Source organism: Belonocnema kinseyi, chromosome 1, assembly GCF_010883055.1.
Source record: "Belonocnema kinseyi isolate 2016_QV_RU_SX_M_011 chromosome 1, B_treatae_v1, whole genome shotgun sequence".
In the NCBI taxonomy this organism is placed as follows: Eukaryota; Metazoa; Arthropoda; class Insecta; order Hymenoptera; family Cynipidae; genus Belonocnema; species Belonocnema kinseyi.
In genome coordinates this window covers 173,217,627-173,225,592 of record NC_046657.1, presented here as the reverse complement: position 1 = coordinate 173,225,592, position 7,966 = coordinate 173,217,627, and the positions used below count along the sequence as shown (strand labels likewise).

At 35.1% G+C, this 7,966-nt stretch overlaps 1 long non-coding RNA gene across 2 annotated transcripts in view; it reads left to right on the top strand.

The window, feature by feature from the left end:
• Positions 1-3,289, top strand: part of LOC117175419 — a 9,355-nt gene extending 6,066 nt beyond the window's left edge. For both annotated transcript variants that reach the window (XR_004467463.1, XR_004467462.1), the window contains 2 exons: positions 824-1,027; positions 1,095-3,289. This is a non-coding gene — a long non-coding RNA (uncharacterized LOC117175419). The remainder of the gene's footprint in view (positions 1-823; positions 1,028-1,094) is intronic.
• The last annotated feature ends 4,677 nt before the right edge of the window (positions 3,290-7,966 follow it).

Below are 7,966 nucleotides of genomic sequence, written 5' to 3'. Positions count from 1 at the left end.
TGTAACTTGTAAATGCGTAAACATAAATGGCTGAAGTTTTGACAGGCGTCATTTGAAGGATCAAGCTCGACGAAAATGATTCACATTAGTGAATACTAATGCTATCTCTTAGAATTTTCAGGTACTTATCAGACTGCCTAGTACAAGCCCCAAGAATTGTTTAATATTTTTCTTTCCTCTTAGCACAGGAAAATTCTTTACAGCTTCTATTTTTCGAGGATCTGGTTTCACCCCTTCTTGGGTGATAATATGTCCCAAATATACTATTTCTTTTGCAAGAAATAAGACTTTTCAGGGTTCAAAGATAATCCCGATGTTTTTAAACGACCTAAAAGAGCTTTTAATTTTGGAGTGTGATCAATAAGTGATGAAGCATAGATGAGAATGTCATCCATATAAACAAATAGATCAATTCCTTGTAAACCAGTCAGAACTTGGTCCATTACCCTTTGAAAGGTGTCAGGGGCATTTCTAAGTCCAAATGACATACTATTGAACTCGAAATGAGCGAATGGAGTAGAAAAAGCAGTTTTTGCTTTGGATTCGGGATTCATGGGTATTTGATGGAAACCTCGAATTATTCCATTGAAGATATTCTTTAGTTTTTTCCATAATCACTTTTTTATGAATCGGTTGATGACGATAATTTTTTATGTTTAGCGGTTTATTGTCAGAAGTGACAATTTTATGGACAACAAAATTAGTTGATCCCAATTTGTCACTAGGGAGATGAAATTTCTAAGAATAATCAAAAAATATTGGGAAAAGATTTTCTTTCTCTTCATCATTTAAATCAGAAAGATTTACAATTTTCAAATTTCAGCAAATCTAGAAGCCTGTTTTCTTTAGTCAGCAGAAAGTTTACAATCCTCAGAATAAATTTCAAAATATTCTTCAAGTTCAACTGGTGGTATTGTTAAATTTATTTACTGATTATTGGAATTTATAAAGAAGATTTTAGCAGTTCCGTTTTCATTAAAAATCAAAGACTCACCCGCAAAAATTCCAGGGCCACAATGAATTCTACGTATGTAACCTTCTCTTAATTTAGTATCTTTTAATTGAATTGTTTAATAATTTCTTTGTCCTTGCAGGTAAACTGATTGTCTTATGGGAGTCAAACGGAAAATTAATATTTCCTATTTGAAGCAGTCACTTTCAAAATTTACAATGGCGTTGTGTTTTTTGAGGAAAGGAATACCAAGGATATCTTCTTGAGGAATGGGAAATGATTCTGATACAACGTGGAAAGAAGCTTCGAGACCCCTTATGATCAACCTGATTTCATCGATAGTGGCAACCACTTCCGGGCCTATTCCAACCAAATGAATTATTCGCTTTTTATTTATCCAAACCGTGGGACTCACCACATTTTCTTTAATTAAGTTCACTCCAGCACCAATATCAAATAAAAAGATCACCTTATTCTTTGAAAAAGAAAAATGATCAAATTCTACTGTCGCATTTGGACCGAATTCATTAAACTGTCCGAGTGAGAGGATGATGCGCTGGGTTGAGAGGGGTTTACACTTGGAGTCGTCTGGCCTCTCGCCAGACAACCCGCGTCGAAGTTTAAATGACTCAAATTTGATTTTTGTCTAAATTTAGACCGTTCCCTTTCATGCCTTCTTTTAATGTTACAATTCTCTACAGAATGGTTACTTCGATAACAATAACTAAAATCCGTACTCTCTTTGTCCTTTACATTTCTTTTAATCTTTTTTGGACAGTTTCGCTTATAATGTCCAAATTCTTTACAATGATAACACTGCACAGACTCTAAATTTCGTACAGGCTTAGTATCATCCTCTACTCGTATATGAGCTACTCTCTTTAATATATCTTGCCCTACTTTATTCATTAAAATAGATCCCGATGAGGTAGATGGAATGAAGCCAGACATAGATCCATGAACTCTTCCCCAACTTTTCACTTTTTGATCGGCTTTAATGGCTAATGCAATACCATCATCCAAAGTGTTAATTTCTTTATCATCAATGGCCATATAAATGTTGAAATCTAATCCGCGTAAAAAATTACCAATCACAGTCTCTTTATACGCTTCACAACGGCCCATACCTCTTACTCCGGGGGTGTTTTCCATTACTTGAGAAGTTAATTTATTGAAAATTTGATTAATGCGAGCCCCATATTCTTGAATTGACTCATCCAGTTTCCTCTTAACGTTAGCTAAAGTCTGTAAAATTTGACTTACATCTTCTTCCTGGGCGTAAATACGTTCCAGAGTTTTTAAGATGTCATTTGGTTCGAAATCGCTTTTATCTTGAATATGATAACGCGCTTCGCCGGTCTCATGTCTATGCAAATCATTCCAACCCTCGCCACTTTGATCTGAACTCAAAGAATTTGTGCTATCACTATCAGAAGGATTTTCGCTCACTACTAATCTGGATCGCAATTCTTGAACTTCGTTCACATCTTTCGCATTATTATCTAAACGACGTTTCCTATTCGGGGCCATGTTACAAAAAAAAAAAATTTCTAAAGACTTACTCTTTTGACGACAATATTTTGCAGACAAATAATCCAATTAATAGTGCAGAATAAAATTCACAACACTGTTGACCTTAATTTTTCACATTTATTCACTCAATTCTTCATTGCTCCAGGAAGATTTTCTGAATTGCTTGAGTGTCCTTGATCCTTCAGGAATTTCCTTCGGGTAGTTGTTATTGATTTCTCTGCGGTTGATCCTACGGTGCCATACTTCCTTCCGTTTTGGGCAGATAATTCAGCATCAATTTTTTATTATCCACGTTGAGGTAAGGATTTTCTTATTAAAAATTTATATGATCCATTTAGGCCTACGGTTATTGAGGAATAGTTTGGTGGTCTCTAGTTAACCGTTAACAACCTTGGTGCAATTGTCGACACCCTATGCTACCGGGAGTGAAACCACCCGAAAACCCTGGTAGAAGATTGCGGCTTTTATTTTATAATGTTTATTGTTATAAATTGATAATACTGTTCCATTCATTTTTTAGATTCAAAAGACAGCGCCTTTTATCTGTGGAGTAGTCTCGTTTGTGGTAAGACGAACAGCCTTGAATTTCAATCAGTGAGTCAGTAGTCCAGAGACCCAGTTTTTCTTCAATTTATTTGATTTATTCCTTTATGGTGCAACACATCCCACCGCTGTCATCAATTGTAATGCCCAAATTTCACCTAGATTTTCCATCGACAATTCACTGCTCTCTGATTGGACATCTGAACGGGATCGTTGTTGCCGTTGATTCGTTGAAACGAAAACCATTAAAGGAACTTATTTGAAATAAAAACACTTAATTTAACAGTTGATGATTCACAATTTATTAAATATGCATTTCCACTATCACTATCTCAGAAGTTACAAATCACAATTGTTTATAATTGTTTATATCGCGGCGTCCCATTTCGCGTTTAAGAATTGATCTTATTTATAATAATTTATTATTTAACAACAATTCAAATGAATTAACTAAATTCAAACACAATAGAAAGTTTCTGAGTCCAAAAGAACTCAATGATACACTATCAAGTGTCGCAAGTTTAGTATTAAATATGCGTTTTCGGAGATGCAAAATTTGGCGTTTTTCCGTTGTGCGCGCGTTTTTATAAACTATGTTTTGGGCGGAAAAATCTCCCACTTTCCCTTTTTAGCCAATAAAATCGCTGACGTCATTGAATTTAACAGCCAGTTTACAAATACAAAATTAGGTCGCATGGCTCCGCCTATTAGATTTACAACGCAATATGACCAATTCGTTGATTGACATATCCAAAGAATTTCGGTACAAAGTTCAAACTGTGACCGGATGTTTATAATACCATTTCCTGTCAAAATTCGTTCTAAGGCACGTTTTGACACTAAAAATAGCTCTGTGACTCATCTTTAGGAATGCTAAGAATCTAACCTATTCTTATTGCGTCGTAGTCTATAAGTACAGGGTTTGTCCGGAAAGTAATAGGACTGATTTTCTTCCGCCGCGACTGTACTTCGGAGCGTGCGCGCACCGACTGGATTTGGTAGAGGGCGTTCCTAGCTAACGAACGAGCGGCTGGTCAGTCGTCTCCGAGCACTTGGAGACAGGCTCTGGACACTAGTATAGGAAACCGCGGTCACTTATATTTCTGATACTGTTTTGCGGGCTGGTTAGATGGCTCTGTCAGTCGTTCCCCCATTCACATCGCTCAGGGGCCATACTTAAATCTATCTCTCTTTACTGTTTACCAAATCACAGCTGTCGAATGTTTTAAGTGTCTTGTGTTTGTTTGTGGTGTCCAGTGCTGTAAGAAAAATACTAAAAATGAGCTTTTTAAGTGATAAACAGAAGTGTTCAGTTTTAAGCTGTCCATCAACTCGTCGGGAAAAGTATCATCAGTATCCGAAATGTGAAAGAATCGGTTGTGAGTGGGTCAGAGCTACCGGTAATCCAGAGTTACAGAAACTAACCTATAAAGAAGTTTTAGAGAAGTGGTTTGTAATTTGTTGCCATATTTTATTTCATAAATTTAACGAATTCGGCGTTTATCAATTAAACAATACAACAACTAAGTCTACAACATTTATAAAAGTAATTTAGGATCCAATGTTTGTGAAAATAATTACAAGTTTCAAATAAAAACTGCCTTCAACCATACATGAATCATCTTCTTATTTCTTCAAAACAATTTTTCTAATGGAAAAACCAATAGAAAAAACAAACAGAAATACATAAATAATTAACTAACCAATTCTTTATGTATTTCTATTTGTTTCTTCTATTAGTTTTTCAATTTATAATTTTTTAAATTAAATCACCTAGAAATCATCTGGATATAATCTCAAGCATCTTTTATCTTATCTTAAAAACCTGCGGGCTTGTTAGATGGCGTCACAGTCAAATATACGCGACCGCTTCTAACGCATTGAGTTACCAGAGCCTGCTTGGAGAGTCAGGACAGGCATTTTCACGCGACGTGTTTCTGTGAGTGGTGCAAGACGAAAATGCAGCGTTCGTTAGAGCAGAGGTACGCGATTAAATTCTGTGTGAAACTCAGTAAATCTGCGACAGAGACGTTTGATATGATCAAGCAGGCTTATCCAGATGTTGCTTTAGGAAGAAGTGGTGTGTTTCGGTGGCACCAGGACTTTTTGGAGGGCCGGGAAGAGGTCACCGATGAAGACGATGCTCATTGTCTTTTTTGACATCAAAGGCATCGTCCACCATGAATTTGTTCCTCCTGGACAAACCGGCAACGCCAAGTTTTACGTGCAAGTGCTCAAGAGACTCAAACGAAGGGTCAATCGGGTCCGACAAGACATCGCAGCCGACTGGAAGTTGCACCACGCCCCGGCTCACACCGCCTTTCTTGTGAACAGCTACCTGACCAAGGCCGGCATCCCAACGCTTCCGCAGCCGCCCTACAGCCCAGATGTGCCCCCCCCCAGACCTTTTTATGTATCCTCACCTGAAAAGGCCGATGGAAGGCAAGCATTTTGAGACGACAGAGGGGATCCAAGCAGCATGCACCGCGGCTCTCAAGGCTATTCCGGAGAATGGCTTCCGTGACGCCTTCAATGCTTGGAAATCGAGCTGGCAGCGCTGCATCGACGCAGAAGGAGCCTATTTTGAAAGTTTTTAAAGAATTGTAACGAATGGCTCAATAAATTTTTTTTTAATCGACTCAGTCCTATTACTTTCCGGACAAACCCTGTAGTTCCCTGTTATCAAATTAATCTGTAATTCTTATTATTATTTTAGGACAGAGAGAGAGTATTAAAATAATGAATTTTTCTTATAAATTGTTCTTGTTCTATAATTTCTAAGTTATGGTTATTAGTTAAACTTTTAATTTGAATTTGCACACATCGATCAATCGATATATCGAATCTATATCTAGCTAGTCGATACTAGCTTTCGAGGTACACCTTGTGTAACTAAACGTATATGTTTTGAGGGATCTAGCATCCAAAAATCTATATCGTTACAGTACGCATATTAATCGGTTGTCAATACCAAAGATTTAGGTCCTGGATACGGCATGAGATTAGTTGCACCACAAACCGGTAGTTAGCGCGGCAGGCAAGTTTGTGGTCTTGCATATATATATTGCTTTTAGTTCGGCGACATACTTGTAGAGGCGCGATATGTATCGATTGGTTCCTCCACATACTTGTAGAGGCGCGACAGGCAACCATATATTCGGTCGGGCCAAATTATAGTTCATTTGAAATCCAAAATGGTAATAATCTAATTTTACTTTATAAGTGAATGAAAAAATAATTTTAGTTGAGTAGAAAAGGTCTTGAAGGAATTCGAAAACTCTAAAGACTTTTTGAAATCAAAATTAGGCCCAAGATGTAGCAAAGAGGTTAGTATAAGATAGTAATAACAAATTTGAATTAAAAAGTTTATTTTTTATTTACGTCATAATTTGTTTGGAAATAATAAGAAAAGTGAATCTGAAGATACAGTTAAGTTTTATTTAAATTTAAATAAACTAAAAAAACTGTCAGGTTAAATGAACCAGAATTGTGTCTTCTGACATGTTGTATGTTTAAATATTTGTGAATTTAGTTTTATATGAGTTTTTTTTACAGCTGTACAGTGTAAGGAGCATTTTTGAAAGTTAAAGAAAATTACGGCTTGCTTCTACAGTTTAGCTAATGCCATGTTATAAATATGAACGACTTTTTCAAATTGAAATAAGAAGTAACCTCATCTTACAAAATGTCATTTTTCCTGCTCCAAAAATCTAACTTTAAGAAAAAATGTAAGTTTGCTTAATTTCTTTTATTAACATTTAATACTACAACTTGACATAAAAATGGCCATAATTTTCGTATTTTTCTTGTTTTAATATCTGAGCTAATTGCATTATTTAAACCGCAATCATGAAAAATAATATAAACCAATGCTATAAATTCACAGAACTATTATGTCCTTTAAATAGTCGATATTTTTTTTAAAGAATTTGACGCCGTTTTTATTTTATATTATTTGTAATAAATATATAAGTTTCCTTAGTTTTTTATTTAGTTTCATTTAATTATTTTCTTTATTTTGTGTTTATTGAGAAAAATAAATTGAAACTTTAAAATTTGTTCCGCCGGTCATCTATAGAAAACTATATTTTCCAGCAGGTCGATTAAGCTTTTGTTTGCATTTTACTTGTTTCACTCATTAACAAAAAAAGGTTTTTTATTGAGAAGAACGACAATCATGCAAAAAACCTGACTTTTTTATTTTAAAAAGATATTAACCATGTTTATTTCTTGCATAATTAAAAAGAAATTTGCAAGGAATTTCATATTTGAATAAAATTATGAATCGAACCAAAAAATACATGATCTGGCATTTTTTTGTTAGACTTATTTTTTCCGAAATTGTATACTCCTTTTCAAAGATCTTTATTGAATTAAATTATTAAATTATTAAATTAAAAAGGAATATATTTTTTAAGTATTTACGCCTAGCACTATAATGCTTAAAGCTTCTTGTTGTTTAAAAATTAATATATTCCAATCAAGATTTTTTTCCTACTTCTTCCATCTTGTAAACAAGAACAAATGTTTTCGTGTAATAAATAAGTCACGAAATTCTGTTTTCAAATAATTTTTTACATTCTCATTTCTGAGAATGAAATGTAATCGTTCAAATTTTCGATCTCTGGTTTTTAACGGATCATCACCTCTCGGCACTCACAGAATCCGAATATCATACTATTTCCTCGGTGTCTGTCTGTCTGTATGTCTGTATGTATGGTTACCTGAATGTTGTAGCCACGCTAACTTTTGAAGGATTTGTCCAATCGAGTCCGCATCTGATACACTTCTGAAGGTACCCAAAATGACTTCCATTTCCGGCATGAAAGTGTAAAATAGTGGGAATTGTGGATGCTGAGTTTTTCTGATATTGTGGTGAAATTTGAGGTGAGTGGATTGTGGAAGTGTGTGGAAGGGTGTGGAGGTGAGAGATCTAAT